General features: G+C 44.8%; 1 long non-coding RNA gene across 1 annotated transcript; it reads left to right on the forward strand.

Moving 5' to 3' along the window:
* Positions 1-2206: 2206 nt before the first annotated feature.
* LOC121291974 lies at positions 2207-5421 on the forward strand. The gene is made up of 4 exons (XR_005946140.1): positions 2207-2353; positions 2596-2642; positions 3692-3757; positions 3954-5421. It is a non-coding gene; the product is annotated as an uncharacterized LOC121291974 (long non-coding RNA).
* The last annotated feature ends 7001 nt before the right edge of the window (positions 5422-12422 follow it).

Below are 12422 nucleotides of genomic sequence, written 5' to 3' on the forward strand. Positions count from 1 at the left end.
TGCTGTTGCCTTAATGGACATTAGTTTGGGAATTTGTTAAAAGTTATGATGGTAGTAATTTGTAGTCATGTATATATATTTTTAACCTGTGTAAATTAATAAAATGTTTCATTTAGTTTAATGTGAAACCTCAAGAACTGCTAGTCTGATTCCTGAATTTAGAATCGCATCTCAAACACAACACTTAAAATTATGTTATGACAGTTGTTTAAAATTTCCCTCTGAGATTTTTAAATAACTGCTTTACCAACTGCATCAGTCATAACAATACATGACATTCAAGAAGAATAGGAAGATAGGCAAAGGTTGAGGGGTAGTACTGCTAATCAAAGAGGGCATTGGTGCAATAGTTAGAGATGACCTTGGTTCAGGAGATCAGGATGTAGAATTGGTTTGGGTGGAGATGAGAAATAATAAGGGAAAACTGTCATTAGTGGGAGTGGTCTATAGGCCCCACTAACAGTACTTTGTCTAGGACAAGTATTCAAGAAAAAATACTATGTTTATGGCAATGGGATGGCAATAATCATGGGTGATTTTAATCTACTCATAAACTGGAAAAATCAGATTGGCAGCAGTAGCCTGGATGAAGAGATTTTAGAGTGCTTTTGAGATAGTTTCTTAGAGCAGCATGTTCTGGAACCAACCAGAGAGCAGGTTATATTAGACTTGGCATTGTGTAACACGACAGGATTAATTAATGACCTTAGAGTAAAGGCACCACTAGGTAGCAGCGGCAACAAAATGATTGAATTTTAAAACAAGTTTGAAGGGGAAAAGAGTGGGTCTAAGACTAGTATCTTAAACTTAAACAAGGGTAATTATGTGGCGATGAAAACTGAGCTAGCCGAAGTGAACTGGAAAACTAGGCAAAAGGATAGATCAATATAGAAGCAATGGCAGACATCTAAGGGGATATTTCAGAGTGTTCAGAATAAGTACATTCCTATTATAAAGAAAAATGCTAACTAAAGATATTAAGAAAATCATCAAACTTAAGGAAAAAGCATACAACTCCGCAAAGAAGAATGGCAGGACAGATGATTGAAAAGAATATAAAAAATGGCAGAGAATGACTAAAAGGTTAATCAGGAGAAAGAAATTAGAGGACGAGTGGAAGCTAGCCAGAAATGTAAAAATGGATAGCACGAGTTTCTACAGGTATTAAAAAGGAAAAGAGTAAGTAAAGTGTTGGTCCTCTGCAGAGTGACAGTGGATAGTAGATAATAAGGAAACGATAGAAGAAATGAACAAGTACTTTGCTTCTGTGCTCGCTATGGAGGATACAAAAAACATCCAGTAATAGCTGCAAATCAGGAGGTGAATTGGAGAAAGGAACTTGGTGAAATTGAAATCACTGGGGAAACAGTACTGTGCAAATTGATTGAGCTGCAGGCTGGCAAGTCTTGGGGTCCTGATGGACTACATCTTAGGGCTTTAAAAGAGGTGGCTAATGAGGTAGTTGATGCACTAGTGTTAATTTTCCAAAATTCACTAGGTTCTGGAAAGGTTTCATCAGATTGGAAAGGAGCAAATATAACCCTTCTATTCAAGAAGGGAGAGAGGCAGAAAACCAGGAACTTTGGGCAATTAGCTTGATGTCTGTCGTGGGGAAGCTATTAGAATTGATCATTAAGGAGGCTGGGGACTTAGAAGAGCTGGCATTAGGGAAGAGTCAGCAATGTTTAACCAACTTATTGAATGTGTTCATTCAGTTGATTCCTGGCCTGAAGAGGTTGTCTGCCAATGAAAGGTTGAGCAGGTTGGGCCTATACAGATTGGAGTTTATAAGAATGAGAGGTGATCTTATCAAAAGATGTAAGATTCTGAGGGCATTTAACAGGGTGGATGCTGAGAGAGCGTACCCCCATGTCAGGGAATCTAGAATGCTGGGCGCAGTTTAAGGATAATGGGTCTTCCATTTAAGGCGGAGATGAGGAGGAATTTCTTCCCTCAGGGGGGTCAAATCTTTGGAATTCTGTGCCCTTGAGAGCAGTTGAGGCTGGGTCATTGAATGTAATCAGGGCTGAAACAAAAATAAAAATACCTGGAAATTCAGCAGATCTAGCAGCGTCTGTGGAGGGCACACAGTTAGCATTTCGAGTCTGCATGACTCTTCAACAGAACCAAGGAAAAATAGAAAAGAGATGAAATATAAGCTGGTTTAAGGGGGGTGGGTAGAGCTGGATGATGAGGGCTGAGTTAGTTTTGATTTACAGGAGGGAATTGTGGGAGGAGCCGAGTAACTATATATCAGCTTTGGTGGAAACAGTTGCTCGTTCTGCTTGCAGCGACTGATCGGTGCAGGTCGGTTCCGACTTCACAAACTCTGGGTTTGCTGCCGCTCTTTGTGGTGAGTAACTTTCACAGATACTGAACATTAACGCCTGGCGTGTGAGCTGAGGACCCTGTCCAAGACCAGCCCAGCATTCAGCTCCGTGTAGCCGGTTCTAGCCGCAGGATTTAATATTTGTAACATTGTGTAACCGAGTGAAAGTCCGATTGCACAAAACCGTACGACTGCTTCACTTAATTTTAAATCATTAAATAGCTGCATCACACGACCGAATCTATTTTTTACTGTTTTGTCTACAGGGTGCATCGATTTCAGATCCCTCGACGAGCAACCTTAAACTCAAAAGGTAAGTCAAATAATTTATGTGTGAAGGGCTCCCTGTATCAGGGAGACAGAAGGAGCCCCCCCTTGGCTGTTGGATCTGCTCTGATTATGGAAAGATCGATCTTCTGATTGGAAAAGTACCCAAACTCAGAAAAAGGCTGATCAAGTTGGTCCGAACAAGATTCATCCGCGGGGAAATGTTTCAGAAATAAACAGTTTAAAAAAAAATAATGAAAAATGTGGACCCAGCTGGGTTTTTTTTTTCATCCTCTTTTTACTCAGAACATGACAGAGGCAGACAACGAGATAGAGAACCATGGACACTGTTCGTGTGAGGACAAAGTAACAGAGGCACAGAGAGAGAGAGACAAAGTAACAGAGGCACAAAGAGAGAGAGAGAGAGAGACAAAATAACAGAGGCACAGAGAGAGAGAGAAAGTAACAGGGGCACAGAGAGAGAGAGAGACAAAGTAACAGAGGTACAGAGAGAGAGAGAGAGAAAGTAACAGAGGCACAGAGAGAGAGACAAAGTAACAGAGGCACAGAGAGAGAAAGAGAGACAAAGTAACAGAGGCACAGAGAAAGAGAGAGACAAAGTAACAGAGGCACAGAGAGACAAAGTAACAGAGGCACAGAGAGAGAGAGACAAAGTAAGAGGCACAGAGAGAGAGAGAGAGAGACAAAGTAAGAGGCACAGAGAGAGAGAGAGAGACAAAGTAACAGAGGCACAGAGAGAGAGAGAGAGAGAGAAAGTAACAGAGGCACAGAGAGAGACAAAGTAATAGAGGCACAGAGAGAGAGAGAGAGTCAAAGTAACAGACGCACAGAGAGACAAAGTAACAGAGGCACAGAGAGAGTCAAAGTAACAGAGGCACAGAGAGAGAGAGAGAGAAAGTAACAGGCACAGAGAGAGAGAGAGAGACAAAGTAACAGAGGCACAGAGGGAGAGAGAGAGAGAGAGGGAACGAGATGCGCTGAGAGGTAAAGAATGAGAGAAACCGACAGAGCGAGACATAGATAAAGAATGTGTGTCAGAGAGACAGGCATTAACATTTAGTATATTTATTGAAGGTGAAAGAAAATGGCCCCAAGAAGAAATACTGGAAATTGCAGATTGGAAACCCGAATTTGGAGAAGGTGAGATATTTCATGGAATGTTTGAGCAGCTAAATGCACGAACCTTCAGATTAATGAGGTTTGAAGTTTGTGATTGGAACTCGGGAATTTAACCGATTTGAATTGCCTATTGGAATATGTTTATCTAGCATTCATGCTCAGCAGGAGGTGTATCAGTCTTCAATTTCCAACCTGCTAATATCTCACCTTCTTTCAGGTTTTGCGAGCTGTTCATGGCTGTCAGCGTCTCCGCTTTTTTGGATCGCTGCATTGAAGAGAAATATGGAAAGAAATAATGTCACCACCATCGACGCAATGGAAACCGCGACTCATGTGAGAGTGTATGCCACACACCGAACTCCCCCGAGGAAGCAAAGGGAAAAGGTTAAGTGTAGGAGGGGGAAAGGGTCAGAGTTTACTCAGCGTAACAGTGACACAAATGCTGCTAAAGAGAGATTAAGAAACAGAAAGGAGCTGGCTGATGCTGAAATAACACATTCTTGGGTTCGGAGGTGAGATTGAAGGGTCTGTCCCGCACACAGCAGTGGGCCTAGCTGAACAATCATTATGCGAGAGTTTGCACAGGACTTGACAGAAGTCCCAATATTACTGATGCACGGGGTGTAACACACTCGCCCAATAAATGCAATAAAATACTGGGCATCTGGAATTTAAAAACAAAACAGAAAAAAATGGTGGAAACACTCAACAGGTCAGCATCACCTGTAGAGAGAAACAAATTGAACAGTTGAGGTCGAAGACTTCTAGGCAGAACACAGTTGAAACTTGAGGAAGGCAGGATTGAAATATATTTGAATGTGTAAAATGCGCAGAGCATGTAACTAGAGAGAACAGCCATCACTCCATTGTAAACAAGATCAGAATGCAGATTCGAGAGGCAAGGGCGAAGAAACAGCTGATGGGGAGAGGTGTGTCTGTGTGTTGGATACAGCCCACCATGGTCGCGGTTTCTGAATCTGCCCCTTTCCACATTCTGTTTACAATGGCTCAAGGCTTTTTTATCCATTCGCTGGCTGGGCCAGCATGTATTGCCCATCCCTAGTTGCCCTTGAGAAGGTGGTGGTGAGCTGCCTTCTTGAACCGCTGCCGTCCATATTGTCATTAATGCGTTGTGTTAATGTGACTGGTATTTAAATTGAAGCTTCATGATCAGGTCTGTCATTTGCTGTACCGCTATCTGGGTCAACATGTAAAGAACGATAATGCTCCTGATTCAGGAACCTCCTGCAAAACCTGTGGAAAAACCATATGGAGCATGTATGGAGCGAACTTTGAAAGGCGCAACACCTGGGAGATACCTCCATTTTAAGATATATACAAATTAGCAGCAGGAGTAGGCCACTCGGTCCCACGAGCCTGCTTTGCCATTCAATAAGATCATGGCTGACCTGATTGTAACCTCAACCCCATATTCCCACTAACCCCCAATAACCTTTCACCTTTTTGTTAATCAAGAATCTACCTACCTCTGCCTTAATGTTCAACGACTGTCTTTTGAAGAAGAGTTTCAACGACCCTCTAAAGCTACCTGAAACAGCATATGCTGGGCATGTGTAGAGCGTTCATATCCAATGTCATGCACTTTGTTTTTTTATCACTTTGATCGCACCTTATTGACAGATGAATTTAATAAAAAAAAGAATAAAGCTCATTATTTCATGAAACTGCTGGTCAACTTTTATTTCCTTTGGCGTAGGGAGGGTGGGTTGGCATGAAATTTAAGATCACTTGGGAGATGATCAGTGTTGAGGTAAAAGGTGAATACTGCAGGGGAGAGTCATTGCTCGGTATAGAGGGTCAGTACTGCAGGGGAGAGTCATTGCTCGGTACAGAGAGTCAATACTGCAGGGGAGAGTCATTGCTCGGTACAGAGAGTCAATACTGCAGGGGAGAGTCATTGCTCGGTACAGAGGGTCAATACTGCAGGGGCGAGTCATTGCTCGGTACAGAGAGTCAATACTGCAGGAGCGAGTCATTGCTCGGTACAGAGAGTCAATGCTGCATAGGCGAGTCATTGCTCGGTGACAGAGAGTCAATACTGCAGGAGCAAGTCATTGCTCGGTGACAGAGTCAATACTACAGGAGTGAGTCATTGCTCGGTGACAGAGAGTCAATACTGCAGGGAAGAGTCATTGCTCAGTACAGAGGGTCAATACTGTAGGGGAGAGTCATTGCTCGGTACAGAGGGTCAATACTGCAGGGGACAGTCATTGCTCGGTACAGAGGGTCAATACTGCAGGGGACAGTCATTGCTCGGTACAGAGAATCAATACTGCAGGGGACAGTCATAGCTCGGCGACAGAGGGTCAATACTGTAGGGGAGAGTCATTGTTCAGTACAGAGGGTCAATACTGCAGGGGAGAGTCATTGCTCGGTACAGAGGGTCAATACTGCAGGGGAGAGTCATTGCTCAGTACAGACGGTCAATACAGCAGGGGAGAGTCATTGCTCGGCAACAGAGAGTCAATACCGTAGGGGAGAGTCATTGCTCGGTGCAGAGAGTCAATACTGCAGGGGAGAGTCATTGCGCGGTACAGAGGGTCAGTACTGCAGGGGAGAGTCATTGCTCAGTACAGAGGGTCAATACTGCAGGGGAGAGTCATTGCTCAGGGACAGATGGTCAATACTGTAGGGGAGAGTCATTGCTCAGGGACAGAGGGTCAATACTGCAGGGCAGAGTCATTGCTCGGCGACAGAGGGTGAATACCGTAAGGGAGAGTTATTGCTCGGTACAGAGGGTCAATACTGCAGGGGACAGTCATTGCTCGGTACAGAGGGTCAATACTGCAGGGGAGAGTCATTGCTCAGTACAGAGGGTCAATACTGCAGGGGAGAGTCATTGCTCAGTACAGAGGGTCAATACTGCAGGGGAGAGTCATTGCTCGGCGACAGAGGGTCAATACTGCAGGGGAGAGTCATTGCTCGGTACAGAGGGTCAATACTGCAGGGGAGAGTCATTGCTCAGTACAGAGGGTCAATACTGCAGGGGAGAGTCATTGCTCAGTACAGAGGGTCAATACTGCAGGGGAGTGTCATTGCTCGGTACAGAGGGTCAATACTGCAGGGGAGAGTCATTGCTCAGTACAGAGGGTCAATACTGCAGGGGAGAGTCATTGCTCGGTACAGAGGGTCAATACTGCAGGGGAGAGTCATTGCTCAGTACAGAGGGTCAATACTGCAGGGGAGAGTCATTGCTCAGTACAGAGGGTCAATACTGCAGGGGAGTGTCATTGCTCGGTACAGAGGGTCAATACTGCAGGGGAGAGTCATTGCTCAGTACAGAGGGTCAATACTGCAGGGGAGAGTCATTGCTCGGTACAGAGGGTCAATACTGCAATGGAGGGTCATTGCTCGGTACAGAGGGTCAATACTGCAGTGGAGTTTCATTGCTCATTACAGAGGGGGAATACAGTAGGGGAGTGTCATTGCTCGGTGACAGAGAGTTAATGCTGGGGGAGCAAGTGTCACTGATTTTTTTTATTCGTCCATGGGATGTGGGCATCCCAGAGGGATGTTGGCTGTCATTTATTACCCATCCCTAATTGTCCTCAAGAAGGTGGTGGTGAGCTGCCTTCTTGAATCGCTGCAGTCCATGTGTTGTGGGTACACCCACAGTGCTTCTACGGAGGGAATTCCAGGATTTTGACCCAGTGACAGTGAAGGAATGGTGATATATTTCCAAGTCAGGATGATGAGTGGCTTGAAAGGGAATTTGCATGTGCTGGTGTTCCCATGTATATGCTGCCTTACATTTCTGCATGGTAACAGTCATGGGTCTGGAAGGTGCTATCTAAGGAGCCTTGGTGAGTTCCTGCAGTGCATCTTGTAGATGATACACTTGGCTGCCACTGAGCATCAGCAGTGGAGGGACTGACTGTTTGTGGATGTGGTGCCAATCAAGTGGGTTGCTTTGTCCTGGATGGTGTCGAGCTTCTTGAGTGTTGTGGGAGCTGCACTTATCCAGACAAGCGGGGAGTATTCCATCACACTCCTAACTTGTGCCTTGCAGATGGTGGACAGGCTTTGGGGAGTAAGGAGGTGAGTTACTCGCTGCAGGACTCCTACCTATGACCTGCTCTTGTAGCCACAGTATTTATATGGCCAGTCATGTTCAGTTGCTGATCAATGGTAACCCCTAGAATGTTGATAGTGGGGGATTCAGTGATGTTAATACCATTGAACATCCAGGGGCGATGGTTGGATTCTTTCTTGTTGGAGATGGTCATTGCCTGACATTTGTGTGGTGCAAATGTTAGTTGCCACTTGTCAGCTCAATTCTGGATATTGTCCAGGTCTTGCTGCATTTGGACATGGACTGCTTCAGTATCTGAGGAGTCACAAATAGTGCTGAATTGTGCAATCATCAGTGAACATCCCCACTTCTGACCTTATAATGGAAGGAAGGTCATTGATGAAGCAGCTGAAGATGGTTGGGCCTAGGACACCACCCTGAGGAACCCCTGCAGTGATGTCCTGGAGCTGAGATGACTGACCTCCAACAACCACAACCATCCTCCTTTCTGCTAGGTATGACTCCAAACAGTGGAGAGTTTTCCCCCGATTCCCATTGACTCCAGTTTTGCTAGGGCTCCTTGATGCCACACTCAGTCAAATGCTGCCTTGATGCCAAGGGCAGTCACTCTCACCTCACCTAGGGGAGAGGGTGACTGCTGAGGGAGATATTTACTGCTGGGAAGAGTGTCACTGCTAGGGGACAAAGAGTCACTGTTGAGGGAGAGAGGGCATTGCTGGGGGTGAGGATCACTACTGAGGGAGACAGTGACACTGCTGAGGGAGATGGTCACTGCTGGGGAGAAAGAGGTACTGCTGCAAGGGAAGAGAATTACTGCTAAGGAAGAGAGGGTCACTTCTGGCAGAGAGAGGGTCATCGATGGGGGAGATAAAGTCACTGCTGGGGGAGAGAAAGTCACTGCTGGGGGAGAGAGTGTCACTGATGTAGGGGAGTGAATCACTGGTGGGGGAGAGAAAGTCACTTCTGGGGGAGAGAGGGTCACTGGTGGGGGGAGAGAGAGGGTCACTGGTGGGGGGGAGAGAGGGGGTTCACTGCTGGGGGAGAGAGGGTCACTGAAGGAGGAGAGTGAGTCAATGCTAGGGGAGGGAGGGTCACTGCCAGAGGAGAGTGAGTAAATGCTGGGGAGGGAGGGCCACTACTCTGGGGGAGAGAGGGTCATTGCTAGGGGGAGAGGGTCAGTGTTGAGGGAGAGAGGGTCACTGCTGGGGGAGGGGTTTGCTGCTGGGGGTGAGAGGGTCAGTGTTGGGGGAGAGAGGGTCACTGGAGGAGAGAGAATTTCTGCTGAGGGAGATGGTCACTCCTGGGGGAAGAAGACACTGCTGGGGGAGAGAGAGAGTCATTACCGGGTGAGAGAGGGTCACTGCTGGGGGAGAGAGGATCATTGCGGGTATAGAAGCTCACTGCTGATGTCAAGAAGAAAGGCAATTTAACATTACCTTCCCAATTCAGAAATTTAGCTTCTACTTTAGAATTTAAGCCAGCAAAGTAAATACTGTTCAGAAATTGGACACCACTGCGGCTGAGATGATATCTCTGGTGCCTTCACTGGCTCACTGGTTGTCAGGAGGTTTGTCATGTTAATATTACTTGATATGACTGAAAAGAAAACTTTCACAATGAGAAACTTTCTTCACTTGATGTTGAATCAAATGCAATATGTAGATTAATGCCTATCAAAATAGTATGACTGATAGTTATACATAACTTTGTATTTATAGATGTTTCAGCATATTAACAGAATATAGGCATTGCGAATAGCTGCTGATCCGAGTCAGATTATCTGCCTTCTAATCTCCAACCCTTCAGTTCCACCCCGATGCATTTATATATGATTGAAATGTTATAGAGTCACATTCTGCACCATTGTAAGAATTGATGATTGAGATAAGATCAAATCTGTACACAACAGAATTATCTCAAGGGAACTTAGCATTGGGCAATAAGTGCAGGCCTAGCCAGTGACGCCCACATCCTGTGAACGAATCTTTAAAATATGGCCAGGTGCTTAGATTGAGTTGGTGGTGAGTGAAGATGTTCATTAATTATTTGGATTATATCTGTGTGCATCTCTGGAAGTTTAATGCACAAGCAGTCTGTGACTATCTACAGTACTCAGCTATTCCTTTTCTTTGGCATATCTCAGGATTGAGCAGCTGGTAGAGTCAGATGTCTGAAATCAAAATCCAGGTGCAATTTTTTTAGTATTTGAGGTACGCAAGCATGGATCAGACCCTGACAAAAGAAGTTGTTGGAATGACCTCTACCTTTACTATTGTGTGATATAATATGATGTTACTGTGGGAGGTAGTGGTGTTTTGGTAATGTCATTGGGCTCAGGACCCCACTGAAAGCTCTGGGGATGTGGATTCAAATCCCACCATGGTGGACATTAAGTTCAACTAATGTATCTGGAATTTGAAGCAAGTGTTGTTTAAAAATATCTGATTCACAAATGCCCTTTAGGAAAGGAAATCTGCTGTCTTTGCCTAGCCAAGTCTTATCTGTTCTGGCCTATACATGACTGAAGACCCACAGCAATGTGGTTGAATCTGAAATGGCCTGGTAAGCCATTCAGTTGTGTACTGTAAGTAAGTCTGGATACTAGGTTTTAGTAGAGAAATGGAAAGCAGGCAGAAATGGCGGAGGATAATCCTTTGATTTGAACTAGGTTTTAGTGTAACGCAATCATTTTTAGGTTAATGTAAGTTATATTCATTATAAGGAACTCCCTAACAGCACTGTGGTTGTATCTACACCACAGGGACTGCAGTGGTTCAAGAAGGCAGCTCACCACCACCTTCTCAAGGGCAATTAGGGATGAGCAATAAATGCTGGACTCGCCAGCAAGGCCCATATCCCGTGAATGAATGAGCAGTGTGACCATCCCTGACCCCATCTTGCCAGCCTCAAAATTCATTGGCCACTCAAGGGGCTAAGTTGGGGCAAATGTGGGAGGCCAACCCTAGACCTTGTCTGTACCCTCCGCCCCCCTCTAAAACTGCAGACTGAGTGAGCAGCATGAGTGGGAGGGAGGCAGGAAGGTCTCCCGGGTAATCTAACAAACCCTGCGCTCCCTCCCAGCCATCAGAAGACAAATACTGTACAAGTGATGCTTGTCGTATTCACCTGAAATCTCCAGATTTGTTTCTTGACATTTTGCGAAAAAGAAATTTGAGTCACTTTGCAGTCCTGAGGAATAGTCACAAATTTAGTGAACTGAGGCAGAAATAGTTAAAATGTTCCTGAATGTCAGTGCCTCTCTTATCTAAGTTTGTAGGAGTTCAGGTTGTCTGAATATTTGATCTCTTTTAAGACCTGCTTTCCTCTTATTGTAAATCTGCTTTCAAACTGTTGGGTTTCTCCAACATGTAAAAGAAACCCAACACTGTTTATATTTAAAAACTTTTATCCTTATTGTGATTTTATTATTTTTAAACTGGACTTTTTCTCCACGACAAAATAATTTTCTTCTCAAGTTTTTAGGAAGTCCCATCTCAGGTTAATCTGGGGCTGTTCAGACCAATGTCAAAGGGAGCTACAAGATTGCCAGTTGCATTTGCTAAATCAACCTTGCTAGCAGAGTCAGCAGATCTACTGAGACAATGGCTTTCCAAACAACAGACACTCAACATAAAAGACACTCCTTTCAACCCATAATGGCTGACGCATTGTAAGTCCCGAAAACAAAGTCAGTTCCAGACATTGGATAAACATCCTTTTTGAAGTCATCGTGGAGGGTGAAGGTCACATGACCCAAGGCCCTGGCCATTTGAACAGTTTAATATTCCATTTCTGGGCTACAGACCCAGTTTGCTGTTTTACCATTTGACTGGCAAGCTGCAAAGAAGCTGGCTCTGTCCAGACAGGGCAACTGGCCCACCTAACCTGACTCTGCTGGAAGATTTTGTACCATCGCCTATAGAACTGACTCAGCCTCTGTGTGCCTACTTCACCTTATGACAGTAACACCACCTGAAGAGCGACTCTCACAACACCGGTCTTCAGCCTGCTGGACTTAAAATTCCTACCTGAAAGAATTCCTTGTTGGACTCTGACTTTGGAACTCAGGAACTCATGTGAACCGATATTAAGTTTTTCTGTGGTTCTTGTACTGCAAACCTCCTTTTCTCTCCATCTGCCCCTTTAGTGTGTGAATACAGAGTGGGATGTTGTGGACACTCCTTTTCGCAGGTTTTGAATGTGTGAAATGAACTAAACTTCTCAGTTAATTCTAACTCGAGTTCACTGTGAATTATTAGTAAAATTGGATCATACAAAAACCAATGGGTTAGAAAAAATACACCACCATATTCTTAAAAAGAACTATTTCGAAGCACAAACACAGAAAATGCTGGAAAAACTCAGCAGGCCTAACAGCATCTGTGGAGAAAAAAAAGAGTTAACGTTCCAAGTTCTTATGACTCTTCTTCAGAGTTTTTATCTTAATTCAAAACACCCTCTGTTTATGGACTGGTGATATAAGAGAAATTCCTTCCTGTCACAAGAGCCCTGGCACTTAACTCCATCCTGGCTCCAGGACTTAGGCTGCACTGCCTGTAGTCCCAACAGTGGCCACCACTCCTGGTGGCAGTGCTGGGACTACAGCTGTCGGCCAGTCAGATTGGCAGATTG

The sequence above is a fragment of the Carcharodon carcharias genome, chromosome 19 (genome assembly GCF_017639515.1).
Source record: "Carcharodon carcharias isolate sCarCar2 chromosome 19, sCarCar2.pri, whole genome shotgun sequence".
NCBI lineage: Eukaryota > Metazoa > Chordata > Chondrichthyes > Lamniformes > Lamnidae > Carcharodon > Carcharodon carcharias.